The sequence below is a fragment of the Thalia democratica genome, chromosome 3 (assembly GCF_965202585.1).
Source record: "Thalia democratica chromosome 3, ktThaDemo2.hap1.1, whole genome shotgun sequence".
In the NCBI taxonomy this organism is placed as follows: domain Eukaryota; kingdom Metazoa; phylum Chordata; class Thaliacea; order Salpida; family Salpidae; genus Thalia; species Thalia democratica.
The window spans coordinates 22,813,880-22,834,124 of record NC_139167.1 but is presented as its reverse complement, the minus strand read 5'-3'; positions in this window follow the sequence as shown (position 1 = coordinate 22,834,124).

The window sequence follows — 20,245 nt, the reverse complement described above, 5'->3', positions numbered from 1 at the left end:
TAAAAAAAATTGTTTGTTGAAAACAATTAGTAAACTATACTTTACTTACTTTTATTAAGAAGTAATTTCCTAGATGTAGATTCCATTATGCAGCTTATTATTATAAAATTTACCTGAACGACATTTTGATGTATAAACGAAATAATATTATGTAAAATTCTAATTAAATCTAACAGGTAAGTTGTCAAACTTTCTACAATTAACAATTTTTATCATGCTTTCAACTCAAAAATAAACATCAAAATACTAATAAAGTGTAAAACAAAAAAAACTAAAAATTTTAATCTAAAAAGAAATAAAGAATGAAAAAAAAATTGAGCAGTTTGTACTATACTTAACATATAACACTGTACTAGTTTTTGAATTGTTATGTGTTTATAAAATTAATGTAAAAATTATAATATATGTACACTAATTGTTTAGTACCAAAGTTAAAAAAAAAAGAATGAATAACAATATCAAACTTAATATTCTTAACAATTTTTGTAAACTTCTGCTTCATAAAACATACCACAAGAAATTAATGTTGAAAAATTATTGAAAAAAAAACTAATTTGCTGTAACTTATCTTTATTTTATATACAATATACTTGTTGCAAATAAGTCTTCTTTATTAAATCTTTAGCTGCTTTTTTTTTTCAGTTTAAAACAACCTATGTTTTTTGAAAAAAATACTGAAAACAACAAAACAGTATAAAAACAAAACATCTACAACAAAATTTTGTGATTTATTGTCTAAACAAACTGTAAGTGTTCAATATTAAAAATGTTTTTAAATGTTTGCAAAACTGTTCTTTGCTAATTAGATTTTAGAAAACTCATGATGCTATTTTTTTGCTGATATCAATTTTTTCAGCCTTTTAAAATACTAAAATACAAACAAAAAGTATTCACTAGTATTTAATTGAAAACATTTTTAAAAGCTTATATAATAAATATATAGAATAAACTTGTAGTTTGAATGAGTTTCTTAAAGTTTTTTCTTGTGTCTTCTACTTTAAAAGTTGTTGCAAATCAAAAACACAATTTTCTGATAAATTTTAATAAGTAAGAAGTTTTAAAATAATTTATAAAATTTTTTTTGGGTATAATAGAAAGAACCAAAACTGTTTATAACTTGAAAGAAATATTGAACAATCGAAAACGTTTATAACAAAATTATAAGTTTATATTCTAATTTTAATTTCAATTAAAACTTTAGTTTAAACTAAAACAGAAATGATATTAATAAATTATCTAACAACTTGAATTTAAACTAAATTGAAGACAATAAATTGATATGTACTTAAGAAATTTTTTTGATGAATAATGTTTTTTCAAATACTCTGAATATCATTTAAATGCAACTTATTGAACATAAGTATAAATTGACTAAAAAGCTTTAGATAAAACCTATTGCATCATAGTTAGTAATTAACAAAAGTTTAAAAAGAAAACTATAAATACAGTTTACAGTTTATTGTGAATTTTTTTTCTGATGCACATTCAAATCACTTTTTGTTTAACTTTTATGATGACAATAAATGCAAGAAAATTTTGGCACATAATGAAATACCATGTGCTTTGTTAGACCATCTGTTGTTTTAAAATATCTTTCTTCTTGACAAATACTGCATTTAAAAGGTCACTGTGGGTAACTTGATGTTTAACTAGATTTGGTTTTCGAGCAAACTTTCTATCACATATTTGACAAGCAAAAGGTTTTTCTCCTGTATGAGTTATATAATGATTTTTAAGACTTGATTTGTTAGAAAAGAGTTTCAGACAAACATCACACTTAAATGCTTTTGATTCGTCATGAATTTTCATGTGTTGATTGAGAATGTTCTTGGTAGAATAACTTCTTTGACATATTTCGCAATTGAATAGTTTTTCTGTAAGAATTTAAACTTATAATTTAAGTTGCCTAAGCATATTTCAATTGACTCATGAATAATTTTAATAGTTGCAAATTTAATTGAATACTTAATAAATTTTACTTTAGATTTTTAACAAGTTTACAGACGTCATAACTTCTTACGATTTTATATGAGAAACTAAAAAAATATAAAACAACTTAATAAACTACATCTTACTCACTTGTTCTTAGAGTGTAGGCTAGTATAAATTTGTTAGCTATTTTTACCATAAAACCTAACTTTAGATAACTTTTTACAGCTTAAACTTTGTTTAAAGCAATTAATACCATTATTAATTAAAATAATTAATAATTGTGCAATTACTTTTTGTGTGAATATTATAATGTTTAATTAAATCTGTTTTTACAAGCAAATTTTCTATTGCATATTTGCCAGGCAAAGGGTTTTTCTCCTGTATGAATTCTGTAATGGACTTCAAGACTTGATTTTCAAAAAAAACAGTTTGAAGCAAACATCACATTTAAATGCTTTTGATTCATCATGAACTTTCATGTGTTAATTGAGAGTTCTTTTATTAGAATAGCTTTTATGACATATTTGACAATTGAATAGTTTTTCTGTTAATATAGTTGATTTTGAAAACTTAATAACAAATATGTTTCACATTTGAATTTGGTATATGATTGAATATTCTATGAGCGTTTATGTGACTTCAATGAACATTTTATTAAATAAATGATTAAATGTATAATAACATAATAACGGTACATTGGATTAAGTATATATTCGTAATTTTTTATTGAAACTGCTAAATACGTTTTGCTAAAATTTAACTGAATCAATAACTTAATAAAAAGCATATGTGTATTTAAGCAATTTTTACAATAGGTAAAAAAAAAATTTATTTTAAATTTATATAACTTCATTTATTCTATAATACTAACTAAAAGAGTTCGTTTTTAAAACTTTTCAAAGACTTAAATTTAAGTCTTAATAAATCACTTTGTAACTAATTTAATAAGTACTAATTTTAGCTGAAAATAAAGTTATAAAATGCATTTAAAATCCGTGTAAAACAATTGTACAAATTGAATATACAATAACTAATAGTTAATAATAAAACATCACTTGCTCTTTTAAATTTCGTTTAATTTTAAAATATCTACCTTCTGGACAAATACTGCATTTAAAAGGTTTATCATCTCTGTGAGTAGCTTGATGTCTGGTTTAAGCATGTTTTAAAGCAAACTTTCTATCACATATTTTACAAGCAAAATGTTTTTCTCCTGTATGAGTTCTGTAATGAGCTTTGAGTTCTGACTTGTAATAAAATTCTTTTAAGTAAACATTACATTTGAATGCTTTTGATTCGTCATGAACTTTCATGTGTCGAATGAGACCATACTTGTTAGAATAATTTCTATTACCTATTTCACAGCTGAATAGTTTTTCTGTTAGAATTAAAAGATAAAAATTTAACTGCGTTATGAACATTTAGTAACTAAGAAATATTTTATGGAAAAAAGTTTGAAATTAGATAGTTTATAAAAAACTATTTCATTTAAAAGAACTATATTTTTATGTCTCAAACACTAGATGAATAGCAATTATTTTTGAATGGGATCAAGGCCATGGTATAATTTAATTTTACATTTTGTAGAGTTTTATCTTAGCTGTTTGACACTTTTTAAAATTTTGTAAGATTTTAAGTAACTTTTAAGATATAAGCAATCAAAGACAGTGAGTACTACGAATGCATTAACTAAAAAAAAATACTTGAACCTAATATTTATCTTATTTTATTTCTATTTCAGCTTATTCCAAACTTTACTATTAGTCCTAATATTTATAAACATATCCAAAATAGGGTCAAATTTTATAGTTTTTCAACTAGATTTACCAGAAAAAGTCTGTTGTGGTTTAAATTTGCTAAAAATAGTCTTAGAGGGCATAAGAAACTTTTGAAAACTGTATTACATATAAAAAATTAATAAAAGTTGTAATAAAATGATCACTTAACTTCAAAATCATTTAATTCAAACTTATTTTCATAAACAACCTATTTGCAAAAATTAAAACTAAAGATCGCCCCTTTATTATATATTGTTCCCTTAATAGTTTTTAACCCAGGAACTTTTTCGCGGCTTCAATTATAAACATCCCATAAACCATAATAGGTAGGTTACAGAAATTCACAAAGGTAAAACTTTACACAGATTGACTTGTTTGCAAGTCTTTAATTTTGCACAAGTTTTTATTTCTTTTCTATTTTATTAATCTTGCTTTTTATATCCTATTTAAAGGTGAACTTTACACCCTGCGCAAGATGAATACCAAAGTTATTTTACATTGAATTAATATCATAGAGGGGTACTACTTGATTTTACAAATTGTTTAGATATATCCTAGCTATCCGCTACTTTTAACAACTTAAGAAAGTTTAATATAACAATTGAAACACATTCGATCAAAGTAAGTGAGCTCATGAATTTCTTATGAAAGTCATAGTCTAAAACCATTAAAAAAGATTATAAAATCTATTTTCTTTATTTTAAAACAGTTTTTTTTTTTTGATTTTTAGTCCCAGTATGTAAGTCATTCACCTAAAATAGGAAGCATTTTTTCTAGACTGCAAACTAGACTTACTAATAAAAAAGGAGGTCAAAATTTTTAAAAAAGGTCATTAAGGGCAGCATGTTTAAAAAATTTTTTAATAAGTATAAAAAAAACTACAAATTAATTTAAATTTAAATAATTAATCAGTTCTGCTATCAGCTCTAAATATAATTAAGAACACATTTCAAAGTAGAATTTTATTTAAAGATATATTTTTATAGAACTTTAAGCAATATTTTTACTTATATTTTTCAGTGACATCTTGTTTTCAGCTATATGGTTTTATATAAACACTTTATCTTACCTGAATGATTTTCATACGATGAAAATAATGATTATTTTTAATACTGATTGTAACATTCATATTTGTTATAATGGTTTATTTTTAGAAATTGAAAAATGTCAAATTCAGTAACAATACTTATCCTCTTTTATAAATTCTATACTCAACTCTATGAAAAACATAATGAAGAGCTTTTATACATTGGGTAAAGAGTATAAAGCACTTTACCTCGTAATTAATAAGCTGGTCTTAATTTGTATCCTTCTATTTTAATTAAAAGACTCTTTACTGCTTATTGAAATTTAAAGTTACTTTACAGATAAAATAGATTAAGTTAGTGAGCACAATAGGTTTTTATGTAAGTCTAAACATAAAAAGACTAATCCCTAAAAATATTTATTCTTTTTTTAATTTTTAACCTACTATCAAATTTACATGATAACAAAAAAAACATTTAGCTTATATATTTGTACATCTAATAATAAAACTATCCACAAATAGAATTAACCAAAAATTTTCTAGAATTGATGAAAGAAAATGGTTTAAGTTAAAATTAAAATATAGTTTCTACTTAAAACAGGGTTCGTGCGCAAATTTTTAAAAAATTAGCCTGATATTTAACAATTTTATCGATTTAGCCTGATGTTCACCTTCCTCTTATGTATTTATTTTGAGTACGCACTTTTTAAAGTGCGCATTTAAAGTGCGCATTTCTAGTATGCATGTTATGAAAAGTACCCACATGTTACCCACACTTTCATTAACTACACATTTTAGTACGCATTTTTTACTAGTTAAACATTTTTGAACTAAGATAAAAAACTTCTGTCAGTGTTCTTTTTTTGTAAGACTAAAAATTCTTAGTTACAAACTTTCTATTAAGTAGCTGCTGTGTTCAGAATGTGTTAGTCTTGTTCATAACTTCAATAACTTTTAATAAACAAACAGTAAAACATATTATTAATAAATTGCTACGAGTTTTAGTCTAAAGTGTATTTGGTATTGAGTTTCTAATTAAGAAAGTATAACAGTTAAACTATCTAAGCTTTAAAAAATATAGCTGATGTAAACAAATTCAAAACAACAGCTAAGTTGTTTTAATTCAACTGTTGGGTAACATGACTGTTCAAATTAGGTCAATTCAAATTCCTATAATTCAAATTGTTATATTTTGTTTAAATAAGCTATATCTCTAAATATAAACTGAAGTTGAGAAAAATAAAAATAGGTACCTAGATCTGATTAAAAAGAATATGATTTTGAAAATAAAATTCTTATAATGAAAGTTTTATTAAGAGAATACTAAAAATATTTAGTTTTTTTAAAGTTTTGAAATTATATCATGACAAATGGTTTGAATTTGAAAAAAAATAAAAACTGCACACATAAGTCTGATTATTATAATCATAATGGAAAAATAAAATTCAAAACAAATATATATTTAAAAATAAATAATAGAGTTATGCTTTAAAAATTGTAATTTGAATAGTCAGAATTTGAAATGTCCAAATTTGAATCGCTGAGCACCCTAACTGTCACATATAAACTTTATAATTCTTAAAAGACTTTCACAATTATAAAGCATATATTCTACTCTAACAACATAAAAAATACTTAACTTTCTAATAGAAACTCAAAAAGTTTCAAGCATTTGTTCTAACAAATACTGAATGATTTTGTCTTTAATACCTAAATTTATAACTAGAAATAAATTCACAACTCAATTTCATCTAAAAAAAAATTCCATTTTTTCTATCAGGAATTTTCAAGCATTTGAACTGAAAAAAAATTGAGACTTTAAAATTTAAAAGTAAAAAAAAAACTGATTTAGCCTGATGTTTTTTAACAAACTGATTTAGCTTGATGAGCACGAACCTTGTTATAAAATTTGAGAAGTTTTATTTAGTTTTAACAATAATCATAAAAATGATATTTATTTAAATATGTTTGTTGAAATCAATCAGAATAATAAACTTTACTTACTTTTGATAAGAAGTAAACTTTTAGATGTATATTCCATTATGCAGATTATTACCAAAATTTACTGAATAAAAATTTCATGTACAATCATAATGACATTATGTAATCTTTAGTTAAATCTATCAGGTAAGATTTCAAACTTTCTACATTAAACATTTTTTATCATGCTAACAACTTAAACTTAAATTATTACATCATTGTACTAATAAAGTTTGTAATAAAAAATTTTTACTCTAATTTAAAAAAAGTTAAAGAATGAAAAATTAATCGAGCAGTTTGTACCAAATTTAACGTATAGTAGTTTTCAAACTATATTCTGTTTAAACAATCAATGTAAAAATCTTATTAAATGTAAATAAATTGTTCAGTACCAAAGTTTGAAAATAAAGCGAAGTAATAACGATGCTAAACTTACTGTATTATTAAGAAATATTCAAAATTTTTTTGATAACTTCAGCTTAATAAAACATAAAAAGAATGTCGGAAAACTATAACAAAAAATTTATTTGATATTGCTTTTTTTTTTATATATATATAACACTTTTAGCAAATAAGTCTTGTTTTATAAGTCTTTCGCTGAAAATTTTTTTTAATTAAGAATAACCTATGTTTTTTGAAACAAGTGCTAAAAACAACTATTTAATATAAAAACAAAACAGTTCATCAAAATTTAGTTTTACACTTATGAAAATTATGAAATTAGCTACAGATTTTTCCAAAATTACTGAAAATTAAAAGAAGTTTTAAAAGTATTTAATGAATAACACTTGGCATTAACTTAAATAACTAACTAAATTTTTAACAACAAAAGAAAGAAGTAATTATAAAAATTCTATACATACTTATTAACTAATTTAAAGTATATTTTTTGTTATAAGCTAATCAAAAAACTTGGTATAAACTTAAATGAAACAAAAAACTTTTTTTGTTGTAATAATCTAGTAGCCATAAATTTAACAAAATACCTTAAAAGTTTTCCCATTTAACAAGTGAAAATAATTATAAAAAAATTTAAAATTTTAATATGAATATTTTTTTCATGATATTTCAAACTTGGCAGACAAATAGTAATAAAGATACTTAAAAACTTTTAAGTTGAATTTTTTTCTTAAAATACTTCCAATCAGTAATTTAAGGCTACTTTTTGTACTTAAGTTTCAAAGAAAAACAAAATGAGTGGCATCACCTTAGTAAATTCTTAAAAATGCAAAATATTTACAAAACAAGACAAGGTATGTTATGAATTCTACTTTAGTGCAATGTCAAACTACTTTCTCTGTATATTTTATGATTACAAGAACAGCATGAAACTTTTGCCTACAAATTTTGCTCAAAATTAAAGATGAATACCTTATCACACATGTTCAAAATTAAATGTTTTTCTAAATTTGCTAAGAATTAAAAAACAAGCTTTGAAAGTCCTTCATGCTAAGTAGGTTAAACTAAAAGAAAGCAAAAAAAAAAAAATATTTAACTATACAAGTATTAAACAACAAAAACTTTTGATAAGATTAATGTTCGATTCGAATTTTGAGTTATGTTATTTAATCTAAAATTCTATTTTAAATTTAACAGAATATTGAATTGTATTTAAAACCGTAAATTTGAATAAAATCTAAAGACAAGAATTTATTTAAGAAACTTGAGAAATTAACAAAAAAGACTTACTTAAAATAACTTAAACTTCAAAAATATTTAATTTTAATAATAAAGTTAAGTTTTTTCTTAGTTTGTACAAAATATGTACAAAAAAAAAGTTACACAAAACAAAAAGCAAAACAACTTATAAATTAACTTAAATGTTTTATATGGGTCTTTTCGTGAGCTTTCAAATTACACCTAGTGTAACTTTTATGGTGACAATAAATGCAAGAAAGTTTTGGCTCATAATGATATACCATATGTTTTCTCAAGCAATTTTTTGTTTTGAAATATTTTCCTCCTGGACAGATACTGCATTTAAAAGGTTTATCATCTCTGTGGGTAGCTTGATGTTGTACTAAGTTTTGTTTATGAGTAAACTTTTTATCACATATTTGACAAACATAAGGTTTTTCTCCTGTATGACTTCTATTATGAGCTTCAAAACTTGATTTGTCACAAAACAGTTTCAAGCAAACATCACAGTTGAATGATTTTTATTCGTCATGAACTTTTATGTGTTGAATGAGATGACATTTGTTAGAATAACTTCTATGACATATTTCACAATTGAAAAGTTTTTCTGTATTGATTAAAGGATAATATTTTAATTTGACTATAAAATTAATTTAAAATACAAATAAAAGTTTGAAACTTAATACTTGTACATGAGTAGAGTTAGTTTTTAATTTACTTTAGTTGATTTTATTAGAATATATCTATATTTAAAAAATATATAATAATTTTATCTTCATTGATAAATAAATTATCAACAACATAATTTTGTTTAAACATTTTTAACTCATTATTAAAGCTAAATTAAATGTTTTATAGTTTAACTATAATATTAAAACGTTTCCTACTAAGAAAATAAGTTAAAAGCCTTTAATTTTTGTTACAATTTTTTTTTTAAAACTAAATTATTAGGTTTCTTTTTAACTAGGTTTAATAAAATAAGTTGTAAAATAAAAAATTAATAGTTATCAACTAACTTTTAATGTGCTTTTTTACTCCTAATTATAAATAAAATTACTTACATTTTAAATCAGAAGGGTAACCAACTTGATCAGTAAAGCTTTGCAAATGTTTATCATGAGTCTGAGATTCAGTAGAATCTAAAAATTATTTTTATTTTCAATTAGCATTTTTCATTTTTTTCAATAGTTTTAACGTTGTTACCTATTTTTTGCTTTAATGAGATGATATTTTCAGCGTTTTAACAAATATTTTTGTTTTAATTCAAAATTTTACACACCACCAAAATACTTGTTATCCTCTTTAATGATAGTTATCATATCTTATCAAAAAAAGTTTGAATTAAAAAAAAAAAAATCACTGCAAAGTAATTTTTTATGGACAATGTTAGACCAAGGGTCGAAGCTGGTTAGAACCTGCATTTATATACGCTTTTATATATAAAACATGACTCATTTTTCAGTTAAATTTAACTTGTGCATTGTGGAACTATGTAATAATTGTGTTTTAAAATTTAAATATTACACATATGGTATGGTTTAGATGAAACTAAACATCAGTACGTATTGAAATACTTTTTTACAATATATTTATATATTAAATAAATAAATAAGATATTTATAAATTAAATGGCTATTCTATGTGTAGCTAAAAGTCACTTGAAGTAATAAAGTAAATAAAAATAAAACTATCTCTGGTGTGACCAAAACTAAAGCTAAAAGATTGCTCAAATATCACTAAAACTAAAACTGTGGCCCGCGAAGAATTTGAAAACTTGAAATTTTAACGAGCACCAGCTGCCTGCCGACCCCTGTTCCAGGGTATAAATAGATATACCTTGCTTTTTATAAGATGAGCTAAATTTGTGTCGTTTTATCTGAATCATTAATCTGTTTATACTACTGAACAAAGTTCAAAAATACTTTACAGATTAAAAACAGATTAAGTTATTGAGCTTATTAGGTTGTTATTAAGCTTACAATAAAAAACTAATCCATAAAAGTGTTTTCTCTTTTTAATTCTTTTTTAACGTTAAAATGTACTAAAAAATATTTAGGAAATATGGGTACATCTAATAATAAAACTATCCGCAATTAAAATGAGTTAAAAACTTAATTTAATTAAAAAGATGTAGTTTAAGTTAAAATTTTTATACGATTTCTACTCATAAGATATAAAAATTATTATTTAGGATATAAACACTAGTCATAAAAAGAAATTTGTTTAAATTTGCTTGTTGAAAACGATCAGATTAGTAAAATTTACTTACCTTTATGAAGAGGCAAATTTTTAGATGAAGACTCCATTATGCAGCTTACTATTATAAAATTTACCTGAACGAAATTTTTTATGCATAAACAAAACAACATTATGTACTTTAATTAATTAATAGGTAAGATTTCAAACTTTAATATTTTTAGCATGCTAAGAAAACAAAGTACTATCTCATACTAATAAAGTTTAAAATAATAAAACTGAAAGTCTTAATTTAAAAAAATTTAAAGAATGAAAAATAAATCGAGCAGTTTGTACTAAAGTTAATATATAATAGTTTAAAAGTTATATTAAGTTCATAAAATCAATGTGAAATATTATAATATATTTACATAAATTTTCTAGTACAAAAGTTTAAAAATTAAAATAAAGTAAGAACAATATTAAACTTATTGTATTATAAGAAATATTCTTGACTGTTTTTGCTAGCTTGAGCTACATAAAACATAATAAAAAAAACGAAAGTTGGGAAATTAAAAAAAAAATATTTGTTGTAACTTATTTTTATTTTATATACAACATACTTTTGCAAATAAGACTTGTTTGTTAAATTTTATGCTGCATTATCTTTATTTTTTTATTTAGAAAAATCTATGTTTTTTGACAAAAATACTGAAAACAACGAGACAATATTAAAACAAAACAATCACAACAAAATTTTGTGATTTATTGTCTAAACAAACTGTTAGTGTTTAATAATATTGAAACTGTTTTTAAATGTATGTGAAACTATTCTTTGCTAATAAGTTGCTATAAGACTCATGATAAAAATCTTTTGAAATGTTATCTATTTTTCAACCTTTAAAAAAATTAAAATTTACAATAAAAACTAAAGCCTAATTTCAATCACTGATATTTAACTTTAAAGCTAGAATAAAATTTTGATTTAAACCAGTTTCTTTAAATTTTTTTTTTGTTTTTCACTTTGGAAAGTTTTGCAAGTAAAAAATACATATTTTTCAAAATGTTCATTAAGTTAAAACAAGTTTTTAACTAATTTATAATATTAAGTGTTAAAGGGTTAACGAAAAAACAAATATTATATACAACTAGAAAGAAATATTCTGAAGTCAGAAAATTTTATAAAACATTTATTAGTTTAAATTTTAAACTGAGTTTAAATTAAAATTTAAGTTTAAACTATAACTGCGAAATTAAAAAGTATCTAATACGTTAAATTAAATTAAATTGAAGACAACAAATTGATATATTTACATAAGAAATTTTGTAACGAATAATTTTTTTTCAAACATTTAAACAAGCAATTAAATGCAAATTGAACTTAAGTTTAAATTAGCTTAATAGCTTAAAATTAAATACTTTGCATCTTAGTAAGTAATTAACAAAAATGTAAAAAGTAAATGTAAAACAAGTTTAAAGTTTATTATGAATTCTTTGCTCAGGCATATTCAAATCACTTTTTGTGTAATTTTTATGATCACAATAACTGCAAGAAAATTTTGGCTCGTAGTGGTATACCATATGTTTTGTTAAACAGTCTTTAGTTTTAAAATATCTTCCTTCTGGACAAATACTGCATTTAAAAAGTTTAGTTTCACTGTTAGTAGCGTGATGTTTAACTAGATGGGTTTTTTGAGCAAATTTTCTATCACACATTTGACAAGCAAAAGGTTTCTCTCTTGTATGAGTTCTGTAATGCAATTTAAGACTTGTCTTGTGACAAAACAGTTTCAAGCAAACATCACATTAGAATGCTTTTGATTCGTCATGAACTTTCATGTGTCTAATGAGATTATGTTTGTAAGAATACTTTTTATCACATATTTGACAAGCAAAAGGTTTTTCTCCTGTATGAGTTCTGTAATGAACTTCAAGACTTGCTTTGTTAGAAAACAGTTTCCAGCAAACATCACATTTCAATGCTTTTGATTCGTCATGAACTTTCATGTGTCTAATGAGATTATGTTTGTAAGAATACTTTCTATCACAAACTTGACAAGCAAATGGTTTTTCTCCTGTATGTTTTCTAAAATGGAGTTCAAGCTCTCCTTTTGTAGAAAACAATTTCAAGCAAACATCACATTTGAATGCTTTTGATTCGTCATGAACTTTCATGTGTAGATTAAGATTATGTTTGTAAGAATACTTTTTATCACAAACTTGACAAGCAAATGGTTTTTCTCCTGTATGTTTTCTATAATGGATTTCAAGCTCTCCTTTTGTAGAAAACAGTTTTAGGCAAACATCACATTTGAATGCTTTTGATTCGTCATGAACTTTCATGTGTCGAATGAGACTGTTTTTATTAGAATAGCTTCTATGGCATATTTGACATTCAAACTGTTTTTCTATAAGAATTAGAATAAAAGAATTTAAGTTATTTAAGAAAACTTTAGGATTAAGAACTTTTATTATTTAATTTAGTTTATAACTATAAAATATACAATATTTTATTACATTTAAGAGAACTTTTTCTCCAACACTAGATGAATACCAAAAACTTTTTGGGATAAGGCAATAGAAGGGTTCCTTTTTTTTTTGACAATTTTTAAAGCTTAATCTAAGATATTTAACACTTTTAAAAATATGGCAAATTTTTGAACAACTTTTGAAACAAAAGCTATCAAAGTCATTTAATACTACACTTTCTTATTTGATTTAACTAAAATACAACTTTAAGGTCATCTTTTTCACTTTTTAATAGTGCTTTTCAAAAATTTAATTTTAGTCCTAAATAATCTTCTATTAGCATAAATAATTCATCTAAATTGTTTAGTTGGACGACCTGAATTAACAGAAAAAGTATTTGTAACTTAGACTTGTTTTATTTTGCACTAAAAGTTATTATGTAATAAAATAATCATTTAATTAGTACTACTTTTAGCTAAAAAAGAATAATAAAAAGATTTAAAACTCAAGTAAAACAGTTATACAAGTAATTTCATTAACTAATAATTGATAATAAAATCTCATATGTTTATTTAAATTTCATGAAGGTTTTAAAAACTTACCTTCTGGACAAATACTGCATTTAAAAATTTTTGTTTTACTGTGAGTAGCTTGATGTCTGGTTAAAGCATGTTTTAAAGCAAACTTTCTATCACATATTTGACAAGCAAAAGGTTTTTCTCCTGTATGAGTTCTGTAATGCATTTTAAGCTCTGATCTGCTTAAACACACTTTCAAGCAAACATCACACTTAAATGCTTTTGCTTTGTCATGAACTTTCATGTGTCGAATAAGGTTACATTTGTTAGAATAACTTCTATGACATATTTCACAGCTGAATAGTTTTTCTGTTAATAATTATAAAACAAAAAAAGATAAAGATAATATAATAAAATCAAGAAAATTTATTGAGAAATTTAATTTTGTTATTCAAAACAAGTATATAGTTTAATAGTGTATAAAAATGTATTTCATCTAAAAAATATCTTTTTATTTCTCAAACACTATAAGAATACCAGTTATTTTTGCATGGAATCAAGGCCATAGTACCATTTAATTTTTACTTTTTGTAGAGTTTTATCTTAGCTGTTTGACACTTTTAAACATTTTGACAAAATTATTAGTAAGTTTTATGATATAAGCAATCAAAGTCAGTGAGTATTATGAATGCACTAACTAAAAAAACTTAAACCTTAAATTAAGATTTTTTATTTTCTATTTAAGCTTCTTCTAAACTGTACAATTAGTCCTAATATTTAAAACATTTATATGTTAAATAAGGGTAAATTTTCTAGTTGGCCGATGTATCAGAAAAAGTCTTTTGAGGTTACAATTTGATAAAAGTAGTCTTAGAGGGCCAAATAATTTTGAAAAATTGTATTACAGATAGAAAAAAATTAAAAAATTAAATGATCGTTTTATTAGCACTTTTGTTACTTGAAAATAAAATTAGGAAAAATTTAAAAAAATGTGGCTTTTGATAACTTTTTTTTTCTTTGTATTTTCAATACTAAACTTATTATAAAATATAATGAAGAACTTTTATACATTGGATTAAGGGTTTAAAGCGGTATAACCTTGTTTTGCTCATAAAAAATAAAATAATCCTGAAAAATATTTATTTTTTTAATATTTTTACCGACTTTTAAATATAAAAACTGAATAAAATGAACCTTTAACTCATGTTTTTACATCTAATAACAAAACCATCCAAAACAAAAATTAATCTAAAATTCAATATAACTGATGAATCTAAGTAATCTAAGTTAAAATTAGAATACAATTACTTGTTTATAATATTTAAAAACTTTACTTAGTTTAAACCCTATTCATAGAAAAGAATACTTGTTTATTTATTTTTGTTAAAACATTAGGAATAGTTAACTTTACTTACCTTTATTTAGAAGTAAATTCTTAGATGTAGATTCCATTATGCAGCTTATTATTATAAAAGGTTACCTAAACGAAATCTTTATGTGTCAACGAAATAACATTATGTAAAACTTTAGTTAAATCTAATAAGGAAGATTTTGAACTTTCTACAATTTTTGATAAAAAAAATGGTTTTAAAATAATCAAAGAATGTTAATAGAAAGAACCCAAACTGTATATAACTTAAATGAAATTTTTAAAAACTTTTAAAATAAAATTATTAAGTTTATATTTTGTATTTTATTTAAATAAAAACTTTAGTTAAAACTGTAACAGAAGTAATAAAAATTATATAACAAATTAAATTTGAATAAAGTTGAAGACAAGAAATCGATATATATAAATATAATATATACTTAATAAATTTATTGATAAATAATTTTTTTTTGAAATATCTAAACAAGTAAAACTTATTGAACTTGAAAGTTATGCAAGTCAAAAATACAATCTTCTTTAAACTTTTGGTAACTAACAAGTTTTAGAACTATTTATATAAAAAAGTTTAAGCATTAACAGAAACAACCAAAACTGTAGATAATTTGAAAGGAATATTGAACACTAAAAACTTTTATGAAAAATTATTAAGTTTATATTTTCAATTTAATAAAACTAAAACTTTAGTTTAAACTGTAAAAGAAACAATATAAATAAATTATCTAATAACTTGAATTTAAATCAAATTGCACACAATAAATTGATTTAAATAATAATATATAATAAAATATGCACCTGAAAAATTTCTAGGTAAGCAATGTTTTTTATTAAATACACTAAATAAGCGATTAAATGCAACTTATTGAACTTAAGTTTAAATTAGCTTAAAAATTTGAAATAAAACACTTTGCATCTTAGTTAGTAAGTAACAAACATATAAAAAATAACTATAAAACAAGTTTAAAGTTTATTGTGAATTCTTTTCTCATGCATAATTAAACTACTTTTTAAGTAACTTTTATGATCACAAAAACTGCAAGAAAAGTTTGGCTCATTATGAAATACCATATGAACTTTTAAGGTTTGTTTAGTTTTAAAACATCTGTCTTCTAGACAAATACTGCATTTAAAAGGTTTATCATCACTGTGAGTAGCTTGATGTTTAACTAGATTTGGTTTTTGAGCAAATTTTGTATCACATATATGACAAGCAAAAGGCTTTTCTCCTGTTCTATAATGTATTTTAAGTATTTTAAGTGTTCTATAATGTATAATGAGTTCTATAATGTATTTTAAGCTGTGTTTTGTTACAAAAGAGTTTCAAGCAAACATCACATTTCAATGCTTTTGATTCGTCATGAACTTTCATGTGTTGATTGAGATTATCTTTGTTAGAATAACTTCTATGGCAAACTTGGCAATTGAATAGTTTTTCTGTTAGAATTAAAGTTTACAATTTTAAGTTGCCTAAGAATATTTCAATTGATTTATGAATAATTTTAAGTAGTTACAAAATTAATTGGATACTTAATAAGTTGTACTTTGAATTTTTAACAAGTTTACAGACGTTATAACTTCTTACAATTTTATATAATGAAGCTAAATAAACTTAATTCATCTTACTTAACTACATCTTACTCACTTGTTCTTAGTGTTTAAGCTGGTAAAAAGTTTTTATGCTATTTTTACTATAAAACCTATCTTAAATATAATTGTTTTAGCTCAAACTTAGTTAAAGTGTTTATATTATAGAATTACTTTTTTAGAAAATTGACCCCAAAAATGTGCGGTCCATATGTTTGTATCCGAAACTTTTTACAAAAAATAAAATATCTTAAAAGTTAAATTATATTTGAATTCTATAAAAAACTGGCTTGTAGTTTGTATTTAAAGCTTTCATATAAAAGCCAACGTTTATTTTTGTAAAAAAAATGGTGGACCCCCCTATGGCCTTAATTTTAAAGCGGAGGTAGAATTACAGCTGATGACAAACTGCTTGCTAGACCACCAAAAAATTTTTATAGTTGTAGATGGAAGAGTGAGTCTGATATTTTTCTACCATAAAAAAACATACAGACTTCATTAGCAAATTGGCTATAACTTATTTTTATTAAAATCCTATTTGATAAAACTAAAAATATTGGACTCAATAAGGAGCAATTAAACAATCAACTATATACTATAAAAATTATCCCCACAGTATAAGTTAGCTTACTAAACAAGTGATAATTAATAATAACTCAAACCAAACTAACTCTTTTCAACGTGAATGACTATGTAGTAAATAGTTAAACTTGGAACAGTTTTATAAGAGAATGGTGTGCAGCTTAATAACCAAAGCGTCCTTTTCCACAACAGTACAATTGATCCTAACTGTCAAAAAATCATTTACTTAATTTCTCGCATATAAACTTTTGAAAACTTACACAGCTCGTTTTGAAACTAAAGCTACAGCAAACACAGTGAATTGAAAGTAAATTAAAAGAACAAAATGTGTAACTGTTTTTGGTGTCAGCTGCAAATTTGAGGCTCTCCTGATTAGCTTATTATTAGTTTACTTATTTTTGTTTTAAGTACAAAAAATTTTTCTTGGTAAATTTTTTATATATTTAGGTAAAGCGGGTAAGGTATAAGGGTATTCTTAAATGGAACAGATCAAATGTGCACAAAAGTGTTTTGGCCCGAAAGGACATTTTTGCACGAAGGGTAATTTTGAGTTGTTGACTTAACTAGTGTCAAACAAATCCATAACTTTTTCAAACCAAGATCTTGCTGGATAAAAAATGTTATAGTTCACTACATAGAGGCTTGATCATGTCTTTTAACTAGAGCCAATGTCATGGCATACAAAAGTCCAGGCTTATGCACTGTAGACTTACGCTGTCGTTATCTTGATATTTTGTAATACTTTAAGTAACTATAAAAGGGCTGATATGGTTTTTAAATTACCAGACAAGGTTTACTCTTTTGCGAGCAAAAAATAACAAAAATAAATCTTTGTGGCAGTGTTGTTTGAGAATTTTAAATTTTTGAAAGCAAAACTGCATAGATAATAAATTTAAATATTTTCAGTTGAAGTTTAAATAAGACATCAACAAGACATCATGTAAAAATTGAGAATAAAACAATAACAAGTTTAATAACAGTGTTAAGATATGTTTCTGTTAAAAGCAAAAAGAAAGTTACTATATTTTTGTAGACAATATATTTACACGATGAAGCAAAATTACACTTTTGTTTACAATTAATGTACAATGTGTTAGAACTGTTAAAAAATTAAATTTAAAAATACAATTTCTACAATATATTTATTTTTTTAATTTTATTTTTTATCTAAACTTTACTAACCTTTATTTAGTAGTAAATCAGATGTAGATTCCATTATGCACTTTATTAGTATTTAAAGTTACCTGAACGAGTTGTAAGTTAAAATTAAAGAATATTAAAAAAATCGTAACACTAAACTGAAACTTACAAAATAATCTTTTAAAACTCTCTTAAATAAACATTTAATATGCAAGTTCAAAAATAATGAAAAATTACTATACTTTTTTGATTAAAAATCTCATTAATTTTATTTTAAGTACTTTTAAGTATAATTTAAATCATTTTAAGCAAATACTTATTTCTTATTTTACAAGAATTTTTACTGTAAATTAAAAATAATTCTCATAGTTATTTTAACACGTAATACAACTTATATTTATTTTTTTTTACAAAATTGATGAAAAATATTTTATGCACGAAAATGTTTTGTCACGAAGGGACATTTTTGCTCGAAGACTTTTTTGAACGTAGGGTAATTTTTGAGTTGAAAGTTATGTTTGAAGCAAAAAAGTATTAAATTGACAAAGTATTAAGTCAATTTAATGGAAACATATTACTCCTAACAAACTAGTTTTTAATGGAAGTTTTACTAAAATAAGAAAGAATAGACGTTTGTATTATAGGTTTTTCACGTTTTTCAGCAGAAAACTCATGGAATTAAAAAAGTTGTGTAACTTTTAAATTAATTTTTGAGTTAACTACTGAAAATTTTTTGGATGTTTTTCTGACCAAAACTGTCCGGATAAGTGAATAAGCACTGTACAATGTTTTACAAATGTTAAAAAATCAAACTTAAAAAATACAATTTCTACAATATATTTATTAATTTTTTTTTTAATTTAAAATTTACTCACCTTTATTTAGCAGTAAATTAGATGTAGATTCCATTATGTACTTTATTAGTATTAAAAGTTACCTGAACAAGTTGTAAGTGTAACAAATGAAATAAAACTCTAAAAAACTGTTAAACTAAACTGAAACTTTAAAAATAATCATTTGAAACTTTCTGCAATAAACATTTAATATGCAAGTTCAAAACTAACAAAAAACTACAATACTTTTTTGATTGAAAAACTTGTTAGTTTAATTTCAAGTAGTTTTAAGTATATTTTAAATAATTTTAAGCAAAAACTTATTTCTTATTTTACAAGAAATATAAAGTAAAAATTATTCTCATATTTATTTCATCACATAATACAAATTATATTTAACTATTGTTACAAAAATAAAGAAGAATATTTCAAATACTTACGGTAAATTTTAAAGAACATAGATATGGAACAAGTTTATACATCAAAGTAAGAACATTAAAAAAAAATGTTTTTTACTAAGTATGTTTAAAAAAGTTACTTTTAATTAATTTCTAGCTTAGACAAAGTAAATAAAAATCGAAAGCATAAAAATAAAATATAAACGATTTTGTCACTTATTTTTATTAAAATAATATTGACATAATAACAATATATATTTTTTATCAAATAAAAGATCACATATCTTTTTTTGGGAATATGTTATATGTACAACTGACTACTGAAGTAAATCCATTAATAACAAAATTTTTTAAATCCTTGAATAAATTAAATGATTATAATGGTATTTAATTGCTTTATTTAAAAGATAACATACACAGTTTATTTTTATTTATCTGCAAATAAGTATTTTACAGCTTGTTTTTCTAAAAACTAAAACAAGAAAACTTTTTTAATTGTACTTTTCTGAACAATTTCAAATAGTAAAGTAGATAAAAACAAAACAAATATATATACAAACATATACAAGAATATTTTCCAAACACTGGAATTCTAAAAAAAAACAAAATTAAGGAAACATTAATATTTTCCAAGTCATTGTTGTTATAATATTCAGCATAAACTATTAAGAAATAAAAAGTAACTTGTTTTAGAATGGTTTATTTTGAACTATGATGTGTATTGTTCATGTGAAGACTAACAAAATATAAATTACTTTAGTGATTTGTTTAAGTTTTTTATATGTGTTTTTTTTCGTGATATTT